The 24,272-nt window shown below is 39.5% G+C and overlaps 1 protein-coding gene across 2 annotated transcripts in view; it reads right to left on the reverse strand.

Annotated features, from left to right (window-relative positions):
• Nucleotides 1–24,272, reverse strand: part of IMPG1 (interphotoreceptor matrix proteoglycan 1) — a 489,363-nt gene that overhangs the window by 383,757 nt on the left and 81,334 nt on the right. The window contains exon 1 of one of the 2 annotated variants that reach the window (XM_056565915.1): nt 11,735–11,774. The exons of the other annotated variant lie outside the window; for it this stretch is intronic. The gene's annotated coding sequence lies outside the window, so the exon portion shown is untranslated. Of the gene's footprint in view, nt 1–11,734; nt 11,775–24,272 lie in introns of those variants that run through there. 2 annotated transcript variants of the gene reach the window in all.

Below are 24,272 nucleotides of genomic sequence, written 5' to 3' on the forward strand. Positions count from 1 at the left end.
CACCACATAGGGAAGCAAGAACATATTTCATGCTGGCTGTGATCCATTGCCTGTGATCACGTATACACCACATAGGGAAGCAAGAACATATTTCATGCTGGCCTTGATCCATTGCCTGTGATCACGTATACACCACATAGGGAAACAAGAACATATTTCATGCTGGCTGTGATCCATTGCCTGTGATCACTTATACACCACATATGGAGGCAAGAACATATTTTATGCTGGCTGTGATCCATTGCCTGTGATCACGTATACAACACATAGGGAAGCAAGAACATATTTCATGCTGGCCGTGATCCATTGCCTGTGATCACTTATACACCACATAGGGAAGCAAGAACATATTTCATGCTGGCTGTGATCCATTGCCTGTGATCACGTATACACCACATAGGGAAGCAAGAACATATTTCATGCTGGCTGTGATCCATTGCCTGTGATCATGTATACACCACATAGGGAAGCAAGAACATATTTCATGCTGGCTGTGATCCATTGCCTGTGATCACGTATACACCACATAGGGAAGCAAGAACATATTTCATGCTGGCTGTGATCCATTGCCTGTGATCACGTATATACCACATAGGGAAGCAAGAACATATTTCATGCTGGCCGTGATCCATTGCCTTTGATCACTTACACACCACATATTGAGGCAAGGACATATTTTATGCTGGCTCTGATCCATTGCCAGTGATCACTTCTACATTTGATAATGGTGTGAACTAAATGTTAAATAAGTAATACAGAGAATATATCTATCTATATATATATATATTTTTTTTTCTGTACCATTACAATGGTAATCACTTATTCCTCCTACCCTACCTTTTTGCACCGTGTTGGAAAAAAATTAAATAAAAACATAATAATTAATTACAGTTAGTTCTGTTTATATTAGTTTACCATTGTACCCTTCATTTTTTTTATTTCCCAATTCTACTTCTTTAACATTTTTTAATTCTCATTGAAAGCCATAAACAATCTGATCACCAATTCATTTGGAATACAAAATTCTACTACGTCACCCATTATCGCCCCTTTTAAAGAAAGATCTATGGGGCACTTGTATTTATCTTGAATAAATTTATAAATTTCCGCCCAAAACCCTCCCACCACCTTATAGCGCCATAACAAATGTGTAAAATTTACCTTAGGATCTCCACATTTGAGCAGTTTGAATTTGCTCTACATTGCATTTTCCACAGAAATAATGGTGAATAATATAGACAATATCACTCTTAATTGAGCTAGTTGAAATTTCTTATTGCTTGAGCAATTTACCACATTTCTCAAGATTCTACTCCATGTTACCTCATTTATTTCCCCAATATCTCTCTCCCACTTTCCTTTCATGGAAGCCTGTAAGGATTTCATCAAACTCCAATATATTCATCTTATAATGTCCCCAAATTGGGGTATATTCCAAACTATCCTTAATATTACACATTGACTTCAGACTATTCCAGACTTTATAATATAATTAAAAAAATATTTTTTTAAGTGCTTCTTTACACGCTGTGCCACCATCAACTCTAATACATTACCATATACACCTAAATTACAGTGTATTCTAACACACAATTTCTCTTCCCCCTTTTAATTTCTTGGGCCTTTGCTTTCAAGAAAAAACATTTCAAATTGTGAAGACCTCAACCTCCTTCACCTTCAAACAAACTGTGAAAATTTCCTACAAACTCTTTACCTTCCCCAAATGAATTTACTTAATATAGCTTCCAGTTCTCGAAACCCTCTTTCTGGGATCCATACCGGCGTAGCTTTAAAAAAATACAGTAGCTGCGGGAGGACAACTGTTTTTACAAGTGCCACCCTAACTGCTTGAGAGAGTAGTAATTTGCCCCATATACTAGTCTTCAACTTTTTTTTTTTTTGACAAGTGGTTTCAGATTTAATTCCAAGAAATCCCTCTACCCATTATTAATTTCTATTCCCAAATATTTCAATGACTCCCTCACCCCTTCTATCCTAACTCCTGCCACCCTAGGGGGTCACCCCCCCTCAACCGCTGGCAACAAAGGGGACTTTTTCCAATTAATTCTTGTCCTTGAGAGTGCCCCAAATGCTTTAACAATTTTCTTGACTTTGGTAACATCACCTCAGAAATAATAAAAGATCATCTACATATAGCAATATTTTGTCTATGTCACCTCTTAAAGGGGTACTCCGGTGCTTACACATCTTATCCCCTATCCAAAGGATAGGGGATAAGATGTCTGATTGCGGGAGTCCCGCAGCTGGGGATGCCCGGGATCATGCACGGTGCACCCCGTTTGTAATCAGTCCCCGGAGCATGTTCGCTCCGGGTCTGATTACTGTCGACCGCTATCACACCCCCTCCCGTAGGCTTGCATTGAGGGGCGGAGCGTGACGTCACACGGGGACGGAGGCGTGACGTCACACGCCTCCGGCTCTGCAGTCGCCGGTTATCAGACCCGGAGCGAACACGCTCCGGGGACTGATTACAAACGGGGTGCCGCGTGCATGATCCCGGGCGTCCCTAGCTGCGGGACTCCCGCGGTCAGGCATCTTGTCCCCTATCCAAAGGATAAGATGTGTAAGCACCAGAGTACCCCTTTAAGCCAAATCCTAACACGCTGATTTTCTTATTGCAACCGCTTAGGGTTCTATATATACCACAAATATGGTAGGGGAAAGGGGCCAGCCTCGGTTCGTTCTCCGGATAACTGAAAAATTTTAGTTAATTCACCATTTAATAACACCCTGGCTATGGGATTTTTATACGTTTGCTTTATCCACTTTATGATACCTCCCATTCCACCCTGTCAAAGGCTTTCATTGTGTCCAATGACAGGATGGAACAATGCTCTGGTCAAGTTATCCTGAATTGCTTGACCCAAAATAAATCCCGGATGAGCTTCATGCATTAAGTTTGTAATTGTTAAGAGAAATGAAGAGTTCGCAAACTGCACTCACGGTACAGCAGGAAGTTTTATTCGGGAATGCTGGTACACGCAACAAGAACGCCAGGTAAGTCGACCGGTTTCGCGAAGCACAGAGCGCTTACACGTGACCCCTTTGAGAGGTCACGTGTAAGCGCTCTGTGCAGCGCGAAACCGCGACTTACCTGGCGTTCTTGTTGCGTGTACCAGCATTCCCGAATAAAACTTCCTGCTGTACCGTGAGTGCCGTTTGCGAACTCTTCATTTCTCTGAACATGACGCTTGTGCTGAAAGCAGACTGAGCACCGGGAGTGAGGCAGCACAGGACCTGTTTGTGGTGGTGAACCAGTAAGCTCCATCCCTATGTGAGTGCAGCAGTTCCGACTTTTTCCTTTCTACATATGTATTTGTAATTGTTAAGTCTACATTAAGTAGCAAAATTGGTCTAAATGATGCCTAGTCCATTACTTCTTTGTCTTTATTAGGTATTAATATAATATTCGCCTCTAACATTGATAGAGGTAAGACATTACTTTCCAAGGATTCATTCAAGACTAAAAGTAATATCTGTACCAACACCTCCCCCTATGCTCTGAACACCTAAAAAGGGATACCATCTGGTCCCAGAGCAGAGGAACCAGAAAATGAGAACGCCAATTGTATTTCGTCAAGAGTTATAGGTCTATCTAGCACCTGTTTCTGCTGCTCATGAAGATTTGGTAGCTCCAACTGATTCAAAAAGTTTTTAATTTTATTTTCTTATAGTTGTTCCAGATTTATATAAATTTGAGAAAGAACACACTACATTCTCTTGGACCTCATTAATCTTGGAGATTATTTTATCCTCTGTAGTATGAATAACATGTATCTCATTATTCCCTTTTTGAGCCTTTATGGTATATTCTAACAGACTACTAACTCTGCCCCCTCCACAAAATCTCTTTGTCCCATAAAGAAGGCCTTCTGCTGTGCTTTTCCAATTAGAATCTCTGAATACTCATCCTGCCATTTCTTCATTAAATCGTAGTTTTGCTTAGCTCTATCTACTAATTCCTTTTCTTTTTTGTCGAAATATTTTCTTTTTAAAGGCCACCAAGCCAGAAAGCACCAAAATTAATGCGGAAGCGGAATTGGTGCAGATGTGCGGAAATTCTGCCATGTGAATAGGCCCTTATATGTTACTCAGTAAATCATCCTCATCATGTACATGTAATTTTTATGTATTTCACTAAAAGATGGTATATTACAGCTGCTCATTTCCATCTTATCAAATGAAGGGGGGGGGGGGGGGCGGGGGTATCCCTCTCTTGCCTGCACTGTGATGACTCCTCCCTCTCCCTCACTTTCTGGAGAGCAAGCCTGGCAGCCCTGCTCTGTAACCCTTTCCTCTCTGGATTTATGCTGTACACACACACACACACACACACACAATGATTATTGGAGATTGCTGTATTCTACCACCAACACCAATGACAATATGGTGAGTGTATAGATCTTTCTATGTCATTCATGTTTGTCATCCTTAGACAGTCCTGTAATGCTTGGACTTGTAGTTTTGGAATAGTTTGAGGTACAGTCTTTATATACTGTAACTCTTTTTACAGCAGTGTTGCGTTCAGCTGTGTGCCTACAGCTTTTGCAAAACTACAACTCCCGGCATGCCCAAACATCCTTTGACTGTCCAGGCATGCTTGGAGTTGGAGTTTTGCAACAGCTGGAGGCACATGATTGGTAAAACTCGGTGTTACAACAGTGCTGCGTCAGACTGTGTTCCTCCTGCAGCCTTGTCAATCAGCCATCTTGTGTCCTTGACCCTTGGACACGCTCATGCTCAGTTTATCAGGAGGTAGGGGTACCCCTTCTTTAATAAAATGTGAAAAATGTTTAAACTGTTAAGGACCCAGGGCATACCTGTACGCCCTGAGTCCGCTCCCGTTCTAAAACGTGGGGCCATAGTGGGTCAGGCCCGGCCTCTAACAATGGCTGGGACCCGTGGTGAATTGCGCGCAGCACTGATCGCGGTGCAACGCACTATTAACCCTTTAGACGCGGCGTGCAAAGTTGAACGCCGCGTCTAAAGTGAAAGTAAAACAATGCCGGTTAGCTCAGGGGAACAGCTTACAGGACAGCCGGAGGGTCCCTACCTGCCTTCTCGCTGATCCAATCACCGAATGACTGCTCAGTGCCTGAGATCCAGGCATGAGCAGTCAAGCGGCAGAATCATTGATCAATGGTTTCCTATGAGAAACCATTGAACAATGTAAAAGATCAGTGTGTGCAGTGTTATAGCCCCCTTTGGGAGCTAAAACACTGCAAAAAAAAGTGAAAAAAAAATCATGAATAAAGATCATTTAACCCCTCCCCTAATAAAAGTTTGAATCACCCCCCTTTTCCCATTTAAAAAAAAACCTGTGTAAATAAAAATAAAACTAAACATATGTGGTATCGCCGCATGCGAAAATGTCCGAATTATAAAAATATATCATGAATTAAACCGCACGGTGAATGGCGCTATATAAGTAGGGTATCATTTTATTCATATGGACCTACAGAATAAAGAGAAGGTGTTTTGTACCGAAAAATGTACTGTGTAGAAACGGAAGCCCCCAAAAGTTACAAAATAGCGTTTTTCTTTTTCAATTTTGTCTCACAATTATTTTTTTCTGGTTCGCTGTAAATTTTTGGGTAAAATGACTGATGTCATTACAAAGTAGAATTGGTGGCACAAAAAATAAGCCATCATATGGATTTTTAGGTGCAAAATTGAAAGAGTTATGATTTTTTAAAGGTAAGGAGGAAAAAATGAAAATGCAAAAATGGAAAAACCCCGGGTCCTTAAGGGGTTAAAGAAGTACATTAGAAAAACTATTGTTTTGCCAAGATGTAAAACATATAAAAAGTTTTTTATATTAGACAGTGCCCATTTCATGGAGACGTCATAATGTGAGGATGTGCTCACAGCTCACCTCCTCCTTCCTCCTCACTCCCACTCCATTGGGATTGAACACTATGTCCGTGGGGTGCAGGGTGCCTTTGACCTGGACGTCGATACATTAGATGGAAGGCGAAGTGTTGCTGTGAAGATGTCCAGTTTCCTGGAGATGTCCGCCGAAGATGAGGAACAGCCAGGACATGTTGAGGGGTTCCCTCACAAGGAACATTTGGGTGAAGGAGGTAATTCTCCCCCTTGCACTGGAAATAAGGGCACGGTGGCAAGCCCTGTGACATCAGTCTGGGTTCACATGAGGTCAAGAACGATGCACAGCGGAGTTTATTTTTCCACCCCTTACATGCAAATAAGTTAACTCAATGTAATACTATGAGCCCATATAGGTGCTGGCAGCTGTAAGTGGGTCTCAGTTGCAGGATAACACGAAATATATATGACCATCTGAGGCTCGATCGATATAATGTGTGAGCTCTAAAAGGACTGTTGTGGCTTGGAGAGGAACGCTATGGAATGGGGCTTATATCAAGGGCAGGTGCTGACACAATGGAATTGGATATATGAAGAATGGCGGTGCCTCCGCAAGTTTAGATGTGAGGGGTTGGAAGGTAGTGCATGATGAACTTGCACCCTATGTTTTATGTTTTATATTTTTATATTTTTCTTTGCTGTTAAAAAGTCCAACTAAACAAGACTCATAAGCCTTATTTCATTGCTTAGCAGACTGCCCAGAGGTAACAGAGACTGTTGGACCTTTAACCATGAGTAAGGCATATGAAATACTAGTGGAGTGGTTGATGTTTAATAGAAGGGTATCATGGAGAACGGTAGGAAATTTTGTTATTTATTATTTACATGTAAGTGATTTTACATTATTCTAGAGAAGTGAGCATATAGTTCCCACTGGAACACGCTGTTTTGAGAAAATGCCCTCTAAAATAACTCAGAGATGATCGGGAGGAACTAGCTCTGCAAAAAATTCTGCCCCATCTTAGAGGATAGAAAAATATTGGAAAACCCCACCAGCAATGCCTAAAACCTGCAGTAAATAAATTCATGGCCTCTCATAATAACTCGCCATCTGTAGTAATTGATTCACGTTACTCTGTGTTGCAAGAAAGTGAAGGTCCAGGGGAGGAGGGGATACATGCACAAAACACCCAAGTCATATCTAAAATATTGAAGGATATACAACAGTGCAATCACTCCCTGGGGAGTCTGAATATACAAGTCGGCACTATAATGTCTGAAATGATGTTATTGTGAGATGAGCTTAATAAAATAAGAGAAAATACTTTATCAATGGAAAAGAAAAACTCTGCCAGAAATGGGGAATGTGCAATCCAAGTTTTAAGTGGGATGGAGAAAGGAGCTGGATGATCTTCAAAATAAATTATCTGTTATTGAGGATCGTGCTAGGAAAAATAATGTTCTCATTATGGAGTTTCCCGAGGAGCAGAAATGGGTGACATTTCTGCCTTCATTTTAAAATGGGTATCAGATACATTCTGTGCTCAAGAGTTCCATAAAAAAAATGCTGCCAGATGACCCCCAAAGACAATATTAACAAAAATCTTGTGCTCTAGTGACAGGAACTCCCTTCCTACCTTCCTAGACGAGCAAGATAAGTCAGACCAGTATAATATAATGACTAAAAAATGATCCTGTTTCTGGACTTCTCCAGGACTATACATCTACTGCGTGCATCGTAGAGAGAGAGATTAGGAGGAGATTTTTCCTGCTAAGCTTAGAGTCACTTATAAAGAGAAAGTGTTGTTTTTTAAGATGTGTAATGAAACTCGAGACTGGTTAAATGGGGAAGGCTTATGAAAACAAAATATTGTTCTTAGAGCTATGGTTGTGGGGGGTAGAGAAGGGTTGGGGAAGGTTGTGGGGGAGGGCAGATGAAGAATGACGTAGTGGAGAGATCTGAGGTGATTGCCACAGATTATTGGAGCTGGGGGAAGGGGATGTGGTGGAGGTGTAAGTATGCACCATGTTGGTATTTTTCTTTAGTCTTTTTTTTTTTGAGGAATATCAATTAAACTGTTAGTGTGGAATGTGAGGGGAATGGGGAATAGAGGTAAGAGATTAGTTACTAGATTGCTACTCAAGATACATTAATTAAGCTGAGGAAAATTTGGGACCAGATTGTTTAACATTCTAATTTCTCCAGGTACTAATCCAGGGTTTCGGTATAGATCCACATGAATATTCATTTGAAAGGTTATAGCAAAAAAGGTAGATACAGGGGTGAAATATATCTTTCTACAGATTAAAGTCAGAGATCACGAGTTGATCCTGACTTTCTTTTATATCCCTCCTCCATTCTCCTCACAACCAATAGAAGCTATAATTAATTTTATTAAAGGGAATTTTTTTTTTACCTATGATAATGTGTGGGGTCTTCAATTGTGTCATGAACCCAGTCACTGACCAGAAAAAAGTGAACCAGAGTAAGGCATGGACTGTATATGAGACGTACCGTATTTTTTGCCATATAGGACGCTCCGGCATATAAAACGCACCCAATTTTAAAGGAGGAAAATCTAGAAAAAAAAAGATTCTGAACCAAATACAATGTAAAGTATAAGACAGTGATCTTCAACCTGCGGACCTCCAGATGTTGCAAAACTACAACTCACAGCTTGCCCGAACAGCCGTTGGCTATCTGGGCATGCCAGGAGTTGTAGTTTTGCAACATCTGGATGTCCGCAGGTTGAAGACCACTGGTATAGGAGGTAATACTCACGTGTCCCCGCCGCTCCGGACCAGTCACCGCTGCCCTGGATGTCGCCCTCCATCGCTGTCGCCGCATCCCCGGGGTGTCCCCGTCGCTCCGGAACGTCTCTGCTGCCCGGTATCCTCGCTCTTCGTCGCCGCCATCACGTCGCTATGCACGCCGCTACGCACGCAGCTCCTATTGGATGACGGGACGGCATGCGCGACGACGTGAAGACGACAAAGGAGAGCGCCAGCCATGCAGGGGATCCCGGCACAGAGCAGACACCGAGGAGGCAGGTAAGGTCCCTCCCAGTGTCCTGTAAGCTGTTCGGGACACCGTGATTTCACCGCGGCAGTCCCAAACAGCCTGACTGTGCAGCTGGGTTAGTGTCACTTTTGCTTCAGACGTGGCGGTCAGCTTTGATCACCGCATCTGAAGGGTTAATACAGGGCATCACCGCGATCTGTGATGTCTTGTATTAGCTGCGGGTCCCGGCCGTTGATGGCCACAGGGACCGCCGCGATAGGACAGGGTTTTAATGTGTATTTCCCGTATAAGATGCACCAACTTTCCCCCCCCCCCAAGAAAAAGTGCGTCTTATACGGCGAAAAATACGGTACTTGGCAAAATTGATTAGGGAAATGAATTGGAAGGATGCTTGGAGTGCAATGTATCCCGATAGAGAGGTTATTCAACAATGTGCCAAACAAGAATTGATTTGACAATATTGTAATAGGGAACGTTTTTGTAGGATTAAAAAGATCAGTTATGAACCAAAATCAATTTCAGACCACTGCCCGATAGTTATCGAGGTAAATTAGGGAATAGGGAAATTGGGGAGAGGTAGACATTTTCAATTTAATCCATATTGGTTAAACATTATTGTTAGGAAAGCCTTGATTATAAAGCAGATAATATTTGTAATGAAGATTTAGGCTCAGGCCTCTGTATAGTGGAAAGAAAACATATACTTTTCTTATTTGCTTCCCTGCCATGGCATCGGTCACCACTGCAAAGACCTTCTTTGTGCAAGTTCCTGCCCAAGAAATTTCCCACTCAACCAATGACTGGCCCCAGCTATGTTTCGCAACAACCACTGATTGGTTGAGTGAGAACGTTCTTGTGCAGACACCAGCACAACAAAAAGTTGTGCAGTGAAGACCAACACTGCGGTAGAGTGGGTAAGTATATGGTTTTTTCTCCATTTTACAGAGGCCGAAGCCTGACTCTTCATAAAAGATATAACATTTTAAACATACATCTTTGTTTATCTGATTAATATTTGAAATGCCAAAAAACTTTCTGGATTAGATGTTAAACCTGAAATTAGATTGTTCAACAAACGTGGCTTACAAGAATCTCAGATCCTCTGAATTTCCTCAGTCCTTGAAAAACTTACACTTAAGTCTGGGCTTTGATATGATTCTGTGATGTTTGGCTATCTCCAGCTAAGGACTGCAGCATTTGCATCTAGCTGACTTTGAACTATTCATTGATCACAACTTGTTAAATGCAAAACTGTCTGTGGTGTAAAAAGGGAACCCTGCTCCAGCCTATTCTTGTTTCTTCTTTCTCTTTCAATTTTTCTTTTGCACCAAGGTAAGATGCTTGTTTTGAATGAAGCATGCAAACATTAAGATAGGAATGAATAATTCAGTTTGTAAAGTGAATTTGTTTTCCTTTATACGTCTTCCATTCTGTTATTCCAACATTTTATATTGAGTACCTTTTCCTATCAATAGTAAACCTTTATTTCTTTGGCCTCAAATAGACATTACAAATGAGACATTGCAAAAATAAAAAAATTAAAAATACACCTTAAATAATTTGGTCATTACAAGCCATTATAGAGCAGTCATGAACAGTCTAAGATGTGAATCAAGCACTGGGGTGAATTTTAGTACCATTCTACTCTCTCTCTTTGCCTCTTAGTTCTGTACTTACTGTCCCTTCATATTACTTCTGAACTGTCCTCTCTCCTTAAATGGTATCAGCAGCATATAACCTGATCTCTGAGGGATTTGCTAGGCAATCTCATAAGCATAAAATTTAATTGAGCATTTTTTTTTTTGAGTAAATACAATTTTAGCAGAGAGGAAGAGAATAGAAACTTGATAAGAAGATAAAGAAACATTTTGTTTGTGGTAAAATGTAATGCAAAGTTTTTATATTCACTTATACTATTGATTTTTGCTAAATATATTGAAATTACAGTAACCATTTAAAGCTAAAAATTGTTAATTCCTTAAAAGAAGTAAATTAATTTATTATTATTATTTTTTATATAACTGTTAATTTATTGACATTTTTACACTTTTCCTGTGAGATTGATGGAGTCAAAACCACATACATAACATTTCTAAGTTGTACTATATGAGAAAGAATCAAAAATTACAATGCAATCTCAAGACTGAAACTCCTGGGTATCGCAGTTCAGCGCTTCCATGTTGGACAGGCATGTAGTGTGGTGATAGTCGCAGATGTCTGTACAAATAGCTACAATGATCCACAACGAGTCAGTGGGGGAAACAAATTTAGTACATAAACCACACAAGTATGTTTGAGGGGGCTCATAAATGTAGTTCAAAATACCATTTGAAACAGAGCACCATCTATTAATGGAGTTACCTACTGGTCTCCAGAATAATTCAGGTGTTCAAATAACATGCATGGATGTAGTGGGAAGCATCTAATAATATGTACTAGCTTACTAAAAGTAATATAGTAAAGAAAAATGTTATGATCAATTCTACAAAACAATCCCTTCTACATTATTTATCATTAGCATCTTCTCCTGTGGACCCATGGTTGGACAAGTGACTAAATAAGGCTGCCATCTTGTTTCAGAAACTAGAGGCTTTGATATCATGCACGTAGGCATGGCGGAGGGGCACCAACCCAACCCACTGGCCACTGCCATGGATTTAAAATGACCCAATTTCAGTGTAGCATTGCAGTGGAAAGATTTGAGTGACAGATGCACTTTAATGCCTATTGGCAGTATATAGAGGGAGATGTAGCTCACGGAACGTGCCAGAAAAATTAGTTTTGCACATTACCCCACCTCAGCCGTGACGTAATCAGTGCCAAAAAGATAGATATCGCTGGTGGACAGATAAATTATGAAGTTACCTTTACACAACAATAGTAATCCTGCGGTTGTTTATCAGGCTTACAGGACGTGTACAGATTTGCAGAAAAATCATGGTTTTTCATAGCTGATCCTCTATTACCTCACAGAAAGTTCACAAAGCCAACAGAGAGATATGTCAGTACAAACAGCACAACTGTCTGATAAATAAACTATGTATTTTATATGAAATCTGACAAGGCCTGAGTGAATAGGATGTTAACAAAGGAACAATTGTTCATCATACCAATTAAATATGATACATAACCCAAACATCCCACAGCCTATGTTAAACACAATGGGGGGGATTTATCATCCTTGCACTTTGCATATTTGAAAAATAAATATAAAAATCATTTTTTTTCACACTTTAAGCCACACATTCACGAAGTGGGTGGATCATGGCACAAAGTGGATGTGACATCTCATACAAAAAGGTCGTGACATCACACACATGCCAAAATGATTACAATTTATGCTTGCCAATAGCTGCAAATTTTAGAGCAGGCTTAGTTTCAGTGGGCCTCAAATGCAAAGGGATTTATGTAGAATTGTGTGCCTCTACATAAACTCAGGGATAGGAGGGATTCCTGAAGGGATAGGAGTGAGGTGGCAGGGGTGCCACCCCTCCTATCCCTGCTATTGGTCATCTAGAAGTGACAACCAATAGCAGATCGGGGCTGGGGGGGGGGGGGGTTAACTTTTGGTTTCCCTGTTCTGTCCACCCACAATAGGTGGGGCAGAACAGGGAAACCGAAGGGGACCGGCACCGGAGGTCCACTTACCCATCGGCGGCGGAGGCGACGATCAGCGGTAGCAGAGGACGGCGATACGGCTCCCTGGATCCTACGGAAGCCGGTGAGTTGCCTAGCAACATCTGGAGGGCTACAGTTTGAGTCCACTATACAGTGGTCTCTAAACTGTGGCCCTCTAGATCTTGCAAAACTACCACTCCTAGTATGCCCACACAGCAGTTTGCTCTCTGGGCATGCTGGGATTTGTAGTTTTGCAACATCTGGAGGGCCACAGTTTGGAGATCACTGTGCAGTGGTCTCTAAACTGTAGCCCTCCAGATGTTGCAAAACTGCAAATCCCAGCATGCCCAAACAGAAAACAGCTGTCTCGGCATGCTGGGGGTGGTAGTTGCGTACCTCCAGCTGTTGCATAACTACATCTCCCAGCATGCCCTTCGGCGATCAGTACATGCTGGGAATTGTAGTTTTGCAACAGCTGGATGCACACTGGTTGGAAAATACTGAGTTAGGTAACAGAACCTAACTGAAAGTTTTCCAACCAGTGTGCCTCCAGCTATTGCAAAAGTACAACTCGCAGCATGCACAATCTGTCAATGCATGCTGGGAGTTGAAGTTTTAAAACAGCTGGAGGTTTGCCCCCCCATGTGAATGTACAGGGTATATTCCCATGGGCGGGTTTACAGTAAGTTTCCTGCTTGAAGTTCGAGCTGCAGCAAATTTTTCACCGCAGCGCAAACTCCTAGCGGGAAACTCACTGTAAACCTCTGCCAGTGCAAATGTACCCTAAAAACACTACACTACACTACAATAACACATAATAATGGATAAAACACTACATATACACCCCCTTACACTGTCCCCCCCCCCAATAAAAATGAAAAACGTATTGTACGACAGTGTTTTCGAAATGGAGCCTCCAGCTGTTGCAAAACAACAACTCCCAGCATTTCCAGACAGCCACTGACTGTGCAGGCATGCTGGGAGTTTAGCAACAGCTGGAGGCACCCTGTTTGGGAATCACTGGCATAGAATACCCCTATGTCCACCCCTATGCAATCTCTAATTTAGTCCTCAAATGCACATGGCGCTCTCTTTCTTCGGAGCCTTGTTGTATTTCAAGGAAACAGTTTAGGACCACATATGGGATATTTCTGTACTTGGGAGAAATTGCACTACAAATTTTGTGGGGCTTTTTCTCCTTTTACCCCTTATGAAAGGGAAAAGTTGGGGGCTACACCAGCCAGTTAGTGTAAAAAAATAAACAAAAAAATTACACTAACATGCTGGTGTTGCCCCATACTTTTTATTTTCACAAGCGATAAAAGGGAAAAAACACCCCCAAAATTTGTAACGCAATTTCTCCTGAGTACCCCATATGTGGGCATAAAATGCTCTGCAGGCGCACAACAAGGCTCAGGAGTGAGAGTGCACTATGTACATTTGAGGCCTAAATTGGTAATTTGCACAGGGGTGGCTGATTTTACAGCGGTTCTGACATAAATGCAAAAAAATTAATACCCACATGTGACCCCATGTTGGAAACTACATCCCTCACGGAATGTAACAAGGGCTATAGTGAGCCTTAACACCCCAAAGGTGTTTAATGAAAATTCTTCAAAGTTGGATGGAAAAATGAAAAAAAATAATGTTTCACTAAAATGCCGGTGTTACCCTAAATTTTTCATTTTCATAAGGGAAAATAGAAAAAAAGCCCCCAAAATTTGTAACCCCATTTCTTCTGAGTAAGAACATACCCCATATGTGGATGTAAAGTGCTCTGCAGGCGAACTACAATGCTCAGAAGAGAAGGAGCGGAATTTAAGGCCACGTGTGTTTACAAAGCCTTCATAGTGCCAGAACAATGGACCCCCCACATGTGACCCCATTTTGGAAACTACACCCCTCACGGAATGTAATAAGGGGTACAGTGAGCATTTACGACCCACAGGTGTCTGACAGATTTTTGGAAAAATGGTCTGTGAAAATGAAAAAAGTAATTTTTTATTTGCACAGCCCACTGTTCCAAAGATCTGTCAAACGCCAGTGGGGTGTAAATGCTCACTGCACCCCTTATTAAATTATTTGAGGGGTGTAGTTTCCAAAATGGGTTAACATGTGTGTGTGGGGGGGGGGGGGGTCCACTGTTCTGGCACCACTGGGGGCTTTGTAAATGCACATGTTCCCTGACTTCCATTCCAAACTAATTTTCTTTCCAAAAGCTCAATGGCGCTCCTCATCTTTTGAGCATAGTAGTGCACCAGCAGAGCACTTGACATCCACTCATGGGGTATTTCCATACTCACTGTACCCCTTGTTACGTCCCTTGAGGGGTGTAGCTTCCAAAATAGTATGCCATGTGTTTTTTTTTTTTTTTTTTGCTGTTCTGGCACCATAGGGGCTTCCTAAATGTTACATGCCCCCCAAAATCCATTTCAGCAAAATTTGCTTTCCAAAAGCCAAATGTGACTCCTTCTCTGCTGAGCATTGCAGTTTGCCCGCAGAGCATTTTACATCCTAACATGGAGTATTTCCATACTCAGAAGAAATGGGGTTACAAATTTTGGGGGTCATTTTCTCCTATTACCCCTTTTAAAAATTTAAAATTTGGGGAAAAACCAGCATTTTAGTGAACATTTTTTTTTTCATTTACACATCCAAATTTAACAAAAAGTCATCAAACACCTGTGAGGTGTTAAGGCTCACTATACCCCTTGTTACGTTCCTTGAGGGGTGTAGTTTCCAAAATAGTATGCCATATGGGTTTTTTTTTTTTTTTTTTTTGCTTTTCTGGCACCATAGGGGCTTCCTAAATGCGACATGCCCCCTAAAAAACCATTTCAGCAAAATTTGCTTTCCAAAGCCAAATGTGACTCCTTCTCTTCTGAGCATTGTAGTGCACCAGCAGAGCACTTGATGCCCACACATGGGGTATTTTCATACTCAGAAGAGATGGGGTTAAAAATTTTGGGGGGCATTTTCTCCTATTACCCCTTGTAAAAATTTTAAATTTGGGGGAAAACTAGCATTTTAGTGAAAAAAAAAATCATTCACACATCCAAATTTAACGAAAAGTCGTCAAACACCTGTGGGGTGTTAAGGCTCACTGTACCCCTTGTTATGTTCCTTGAGGGGTGTAGTTTCCAAAATAGTATGCCATGTGTTGTTTTGTTTGCTGTTCTTACACCATAGGGGCTTCCTAAATGTGACATGCCCCCCAAAAACTATTTCAGAAAAACTCCCTCTGTTGCTCCTTCCCTTCTGAGCCCTCTAGTTCGCCCATCGAACACTTTGCATACACATATGAGGTATTTCCTTACTCGAGAGGAATTGGGTTACACATTTTAGGAAGATTTCTCTCCTTTTACCCCTTGTAAAAATTCAAAAACTGGGTCTACAAGAACATGCCAGTGTAAAAAATGAATATTTTGAATTTTTTGCTCAATTTGCTGCTATTCCTGTGAAACACCTAAAGGGTTAAGAAACCTTTTGAATGTAATTTTGAATGCTTTGAGGGGTACAGTTTTTATAATGGGGTCATTTATGGGGTATTTCTAATATGAAGGCCCTTCAAATCCACTTCAAATCTGAACTGGTCCTGAAAATTTTGTGAAAAATGTGAAAATTGCTGCTATACTTTGAAGCCCTCTGATGTCTTACGAAAGTAAAATCATGTCAAATTTATGATGCAAAGATAAAGTAGACATATTGTATATGTGAATCAATATATAATTTATTTGGAATATTCATTTTCCTCATAAGCAGAGAGCTTCAAAATTAAAAAATTCCAAATTTTTCACCAAGAAATGATGCAAGTATCGACAAAAGTATCGACCACTAACATAAAGCAGAATATGTCAGAGAAAAACAATCTCGGAATCAGAATGAAAGGTAAAAGAATCCCAGAGTTATTAATGCTTAAAGTGACAGTGGTCAGATGTGCAAAAAATGGCCGGGTCCTACACTGATAATTGGCTGGGTCCTTAAGGGGTTAACAGTAAAGAAATCCCAAAATGCACAGCTAACCAAAAATGACTGGATATATGAAGCTAAATATATGTTATTAGGTGTATTATCCTAACATTAAAAATTCATAAGTGCAAAAGAGCAAAAGCGGTATAACCAACTGATTAGGGGAGTCCAACTCTTTACTGATCATAAGAATAGAAACACTGTTTCCTCCTGGTGATTGGAGCAGCAGCACACATGCTTGGTCTTTGGGCCATTCCCTTATTGTGGGACTTGCAAAGATAGCCAAACATTGCTGTCATCAGAAATCCTGTAGGAAATGTATAGAGCAGAACAGTTGCACATGTGTACTGCCACTCCATTCACTCAAAGACAAGGGGCCTCTATTCTTTTGTGGTACCTTATTATTAAAGATTACCAGTCATGGTCTTGTTAAATTTTATAATCCTTCCAGTTCACTGTCCCCATCATGATAAACCACCCCCTGCCTTTATTTTTGTTTTTTTGTTATTTTTCTACCTTGATATTGCTCTGTATTTTCTGCTCAGTCAGATTCACAGACTGGGAAGAGGAAATCCCCAGCAGGTGTGGCATCATCTGAAGCCATACGGGGGATAACTTCCTCCCTCACTCTGCTACACACAGCCTAGAGCAGTTCAGTGTGAGATAAGCTGTGATTGGCTAAGGCTGTACCCCCCCTCCCTTAGTACTCCAGACTGAATTTCCTGATTTTGGACGTCTGCCAGGCCAACAGGAATCCAAAGTCTATGAAAGAGATGTTCTGGACAAAGGCGTAACTAGTAGCTTTTGGGCCCAGATGCAAAATCTTCAACAGGGCCCCATGTGCCAATTATAACACTGGACTCTTAAGGAGCAGGTGGGCTTTGGGGCCTTCTTAGAAACCAGGGCTTGGGTGTGACTGCTACCCCTGCACCCACTTATAGCTATGCTCCTGTACTCTAGTTATATACCTTGTGTGGCAAATCAACACTTTCAGCTATTTATCTGAAACACAGGTGTGGCTTTCTACTTATTCACATTTCAAGTTATTTAATACATTTTCTGCCTTGAATTTGTGATAAATAAGGCCATTATGTATCATTTTAATCAGTTTATATCAGTTACAGAGAAAACTGAGGATCCAGACTTTCATCAATAAAGCTATACAAACATTATTTACTATTTCTGTTGTATACTTATAGGCTTCTTAGTATGTCAGAATGAAGAAAAGCCTTTAGATACTAGTCACTTCTACAGTTATCACTTGGCATTCTTAAGCAGATTTATTTTTAGTCAACACTGGGAATACATCCAAAAAACAGATAAACATATTCAATAGCATGTATCAATATAAGGTAACATGTTCAGGAGAATTGTGTTTACTGTAGATTGTAGGGCTTTAGTAGATACCTCTGAGATGGTTGACTGTAAATGGTTCTTGTGAGTAACAAATAGGATGTTAAAAGAGTGAAATAAGTCAGCTTATTTATTAGTTGTTCCTGATCCGCAAAACCCTTCTATGAGGGGATGTTGGGGGTTGGCGGGACTACTATTAGCCAGAGTGACTAGTCTTTGTAAAGAATACATCCTGCTCTGCAGAGTCTTTGCTGTCATACACTAAATTCAAATGGGTATTATATAAGGCTTTATCAAACTACATTTTCTATAAAGGTTACCAACGTTTGACAGTAGACAAAGTATCAAATTTAGATAATTTTACTTACTACCACTGCACTGCACTTTAACTGGGTTAGTTTAAGTTTCCTTTCATTTACATTACTTGTAACAGCATAAATCTAGCCTGAAATAATCTGAGCAATAGCTACAAATAGACTGTACATTAGGCTTCTTTTTTATAGACATGAAAAACAATATGCGCCAAACAATTTATCTTTATTTTCTAAGTTATTCATCTAGTGTATGTACTGGGGGAGGTTGAGCATAGATGAAAAGGCTGCTCAACCTGAAAACGTATACCAGCGATGTATATTTATATACTATATCAATGTAACAAAACCAAATACAATGAAGACATTCATACAAACATGTCATATTCACTTACCTTTACTGTCATGACACTGAATAAATATGATTGTAATAACCAACAGTATTCCGCTCTTATAGTTCATTTTTGTAGTGTTAGCTTCATAGATTGGGAATCCAGAGAATATAAAAAAAATAATCTTGTTGCTACAACAAAACCCTGATCACAGCTTCAATAACAAAAATAAAGGGGCATGTGGTTAGGGTCGCAGGTACTTCTTTTAATTGTTCTGCTGTATTTGCAAGTAAAGTGACAACATTACAAAACACTGCCTATCTTGCATAATCTATTTATCTACTGCTCAGACCTAATCCTCCTTATGGGACAGCTGGAAGGGTTGTCTGCATCTCATTAACCTGCTGCAGTGACATGTGTTACTCCTAATCAAAGAACGCTAGCTACTGGTAAAGGCCATATTGAGTTATCGTGGCTTTTACGTACTCCATTGTCCTGTGTAGTGTAGCAAGTGCACGTCGAAAAGCATATGCTAATGGTTCGTGACTGACTAGAATTACTGTAAAGCATTAACTCCGTTCTCAGAGTTGACAGGTCGCCCTAACCAATAACCTATCTTACTTAACTGCTTAGGATAAATCTAATTTGAAGAAATATAATCAGGTTTAACAACCCAACGTTTCTGGTAATGAGGTTTACGCGACTTAAGGTAAACAACATGTTATTATTTTATTACCTCCCTTTGTAAGTTTAATGAGAAAGCCTCATAAATACCTTTATGTATCACACAGTATTGTAACAATTCAATTATATAGAGATCTGTAGTTATACTTTCTAAGTTATCCTATATACAGCTAAGGGATAGTTAAAAATAGTCCTTCATCCACCATGTATAGCAACACTATCTAATATTCACATTCACACTAATTGTTTCCCGTTTTGGAACCTTCTGAATCCCATAAAATTTTTGATATGATATTTTATAGCATTAGGGTACAAGTATGGTGTGTTCCCTAAAATATACCAGAAACTGAAAAAAATATTGGGAATCTGACAAAATGTTAAAACATGTTAATGCATTTATGTTGGTTAGAATTTAGATAGTAGGGGATTCTTGTCATCCCCTGAAATCCCTGATAAACTCGCTGGCCCTGCTAGCAAAATGCAGCACTACCAACCTTGTAAGAGTGCTTTCAGGCCAGGACCACCTAGATCACCTTAGTATTTATTTCGTGCAGGAAACAATTAACTGAGGTACCTAAACAAAACAACAAATATAGGTTCTAAAAGACTGGTCAACTCCTAAGAGATACAAAAATACACTTGTATGCAATTATCAATATAGGGTATCTTACTTATCCTAATAACAAACAACTGAAAATTCAACCCTTTCTGTCCCCATAACAGAGACAGAAAACACAACTGTGGTGACCTTGCACAGCGGTTCCAGCTGGTACCGAGTAGAATAGTTGGGTGGCTGTGTAGAAAAAAAGTATTGATGGATGTTACTTTTGTATTTTAGGTACTGAAAGCTCAAAGGGGTACTCCGCCCCTAGACATGTTATTCCCCTATCCAAAGGATAGGGGAGGACATGTCTGATCACAGGGGGTCCAGCCACTGGGACCCCCATGATCTCTGTGCCGCGGTGTGGCATTCGTGAACATGGAAGCCTGGGGCTAGTACACAGATGTAATGCCTCCTCTCATAGACATGAATAGAGGTGGCCTGTCATGACATCAAAAACACGGAAGCCCCTGGTTCATGAACGCCGCAGCGCCGGCCTGTAGATTGCGGGGGGGGGGGGAGGGAGGTAGGGGGGATAACCCTTTAAACTATATAAAAATACTCTTTAGTCAGAGCTCTATTGGACTCTGAGTGCACATTGATACAGTCCGCAGGGAAGAGATTGTTGTAGCATTTTCACAGACTAGAAGAATATTTCTTTGAATCCAGATGTCTTGATAATCGTTTTTTATAGCAATTTTTTTTAGTAATAACTTTAACAATTCAGGCATATCATTGCTGCAGTTGAATTTAAAATAATGTTTTGGGGAGAGTATCTTTAAAAGAAGAAAAACCTGCACAAAAAGACATCATTTTAAATTAGAGGAGCAATGGTTTCTGAAGTAATATCAGCAAAAATTACTTTACTGAGAGAGTAGTGGATACATGGAATAGCCTTCCTGCAGAAGTGGTAGCTACAAATACAGTGAAGGAGTTTAAGCCTGCATGGGATATGCATACGGCTATCCTTCATGTAAGATAGGGCCAGGGACTATTCATAGTATTCAGAATATTGGGCAGACAAGATGGGTCAAATGGTTTTCATCTACCAATACATTTTATGTTTCTACATAGTGATATGTTATTGACACAATTCGTATTTCTTTAATAGGGAAATCAGATTATAAACCTCATTGGGGCCAGAGAATGGCTGCAGTGATGATAAGTTATACTGTAAATGCAGGTCATACCCTCTTGTTTCAAGTTTTGCGGCTTTTCCTACTGCACTTGTATTCTAGAATGCCTTAATTTGTCTTGTACATGGTACATGTGTTGTACATGGTGCAGGCCCTCTAGCTCTTGGTCTATCAGAAAATAACTTTACATCCTTGTTCTGAAATCACAGCTCAACTCTTAAGTGTTTCATCCTTCTGCCCTTTATCTTTTCCACAATCATTGTTCCCTGGTGCACTTTATATGGATCAATGCTTGCACAGATACATTTTGGGTGACTGCTTCATGCTGCATTATTTAGAAATCACTATCGTAATCACATATGCCCGGTCCACTGAACAAGATGTGAACTTCTTTCGACTGAGAGCTCTAACAAGCCGAATTTTCTCAGCTTTTTTAAACTGCTTGTTGCAGCATTTGTCAATTTTTCTTTATCACGCTTGTCATTTTTAATTGTGTGTATAGTGCTATCGCAATAGGACATCTATGGAGGATAAGCCAGTGGTGCTAAATAAATCAAACAGGATAGTAATGACAATGAAATCCAGTGATGTAATAGAGACTCAGCAGCAATAAATGTGCTTAAAATGTATCAGCATATTTATTGTAGGACCATCCATACAAATAGATTGTAAAACGATATTCAATGTCCATATGCCATATCATAGATCAAGGACTGTTAGCACAAGGCAAGAAGCAGACTGTAACACCATATTGGTTTTCTGTTCACGTCCAGACCAAATAGATATCTCTATGTTATAAATCTTGTATTTAACATTTTTCCTCACTGCATGGAGCATTAAAATTGTATCATGTTTTTCCTGTAATACAGCACAATATAGAAACTATTTGGAAGCACTATTAGTCACAATAGCCTATGAAAAGACTGCAGCAGGGAGCTCACATGTTCCAAGCAATCTTTTAAGTCATGAATAATTTAAAATGATTATTCTCTCACCAGACATATTCATTCTAAATATTTCTTTTTTCTTCTTTCCGTTCTTTGCACTAACTTTGATAAAAAAAGATATTGAAAACTATTCATCATAAACACTCATTATGGTCAACAAAGAATTATCAAGAGACGAGGCCTTTCACAGTTCTTTGCATCTAATTATAGGTTACATTTAATTAAACCAAAAGAGCATGGTTGTCATAAACAATTGGATCCCACCAAATATTAATCTGCAGAATAAAAGGGAAAGGTAATTGAAACTGGATCCTTACTTAGTTTAAGGGGGTGCACCCCCGCCTCCAAAATAAAAGCTTTGGAATAAAAGGGAGGATATGGAATCTAGAATAATGGGACACAAATGACAAAACACGGGGTCTATATCGAGCACTGCTGTGTCAGTGGTTGCAGAAACACTTCAGTATTGTCATACTTATTGTAAGCCCCAAAAATGAATCACTATGTTTAATAGAATAATAGTATGAAGTGTCTGCCATGTTGTATCTATTCTCAGAAGGCCCCAAGTAATAGGCCTAAGTGGAATTCATTGAAAGACCAAAGTATCTCTCTAGAAATGTGTATTCCTGTCAATGTTTGAAAAGGTGTCATCTCTTCTAAGAGACATGTAAATAGGAACTAGGGGTTTGACAAACAAGTTGGACAATGGTTTATTGACAGTGCTTTCTAAAAACAATGACAAAAGTCTTGAGCGAAACAAATACTTAAGATTTTCTATCTTAACTGTGTTAGTTAAGATTTAAACACAATAGCTTTCATATAGACTAAGCTGGAGATACCGGGGGACTGTAAACAAAAGACATGTCCCTGAGAGTCAGTCAACATGAGCAGATTCAGCCAGCCAAAGGTGACATACAGGTTAATGTCTTTTTATAAAACATTCCTATATATGATCTTAAAATATGATCTCTGTAGCATGAATTTGCTATCTTGCCCTATTATACAACATTGATATATTTCATATATATATATATATATATATATATATATATATATATATATATATTACTGATAGTGTCATTATAACGTTTAGTATTATTGTGTATACAGCTATGTAGCTAAATGCTGTTGTTTAAATAATGTGTGGGATGTCCAATCATGTAGTTTGAGTTACCTGACAAGTTATTCAGGAATAGTATATTATATAATGATAAATATAATAGCCATGATACATGATATAGATATATATATCACTTATGGTGAATGTAATCACACATAGAATATACAGGTTATAATTAATGATTAGCTGTGATGACAGGTGACTAGCCCTGATCTCCATACACACACCCACCAGTCATCATTGAATGATCTGATATTTGTTGGGTAGATCTTTAGGTCAGAAAACAAGCTAAAAGCAGGTGTAAGGAGGACCGAAGGGGAAAACGGAAACTAGGGGGAACTGAGGAACACAGAAAGAGGGACTCCATCCTCATCACAGAAGTTTCTAGAGGCTACCTGAAGGGATGGAGCCAAGAAGAGTCAGGGAGAAAACTTGATCCACTAAGCCCATCCTTCTCTGCTAACCGGTTATGACTTTAGGCGTTTCCATGGACCCCAGGCAGCCATCTTTCTTTCATCCAGAAGTACTCTTGGTAAGATACACAGGTTTCTTATTTGATTAAGTTACCTCATTTTAATGTGGACAGAATTATGTTATGTATAGGAGCAGACCTGGCTCATATATATAACCTCAATTATGAGATGTAATAGTAGTTTATAAGCCACACACCCCTTCTACTGCAGATGAATGTGTCTTATGGGGATCAATGCAATGATCATATTGTATATTAGAATAGTCTGATGGATCTTCCTCTGCTCCAACACATGACATAATAATAATTTCAACGAGTAAACTTAATTTAAGTTTTCCTAATTAGAAGCGTACTATAAATTATATATTTAGTACCGTATCTTACCAGAGATAGTTATGGTTAGAACTGGGCTGGGTTTACTCCCATTTTTATACATGTAAAATGCCCACTAGATATCATGTAATGTAATGATCTCTACACAAAGTAATATATTGATATCTGAACTATCCTACTTCTGTGACTAAGTTTAATATAATTAAATAACTTACTAATGTATCATTGATTTATATCTGACATTATATTATTGATATTCTTTATATATTTTCATTTATATTATGGTCTGTTTTATTACTCAATTGATTATTACTTAATCAATTGTAACCATATAAATGTACATATAATTTTTAATAATAACTGTGTTATTTTATTATATTGCAAAAGTTACTTCTACCACTACTTCAAAGAACTCACATCTGGGAACATAGTTGGGCCCAGATATGGTGAATTGCATTATTTGTATATTTTTGGCAATTCATAACGGTCATAATTTTTTTTATATTTTTGTTGACCATAATTAATAA

The sequence above is a fragment of the Hyla sarda genome, chromosome 3, assembly GCF_029499605.1.
Source record: "Hyla sarda isolate aHylSar1 chromosome 3, aHylSar1.hap1, whole genome shotgun sequence".
NCBI classification, from domain to species: Eukaryota; Metazoa; Chordata; class Amphibia; order Anura; family Hylidae; genus Hyla; species Hyla sarda.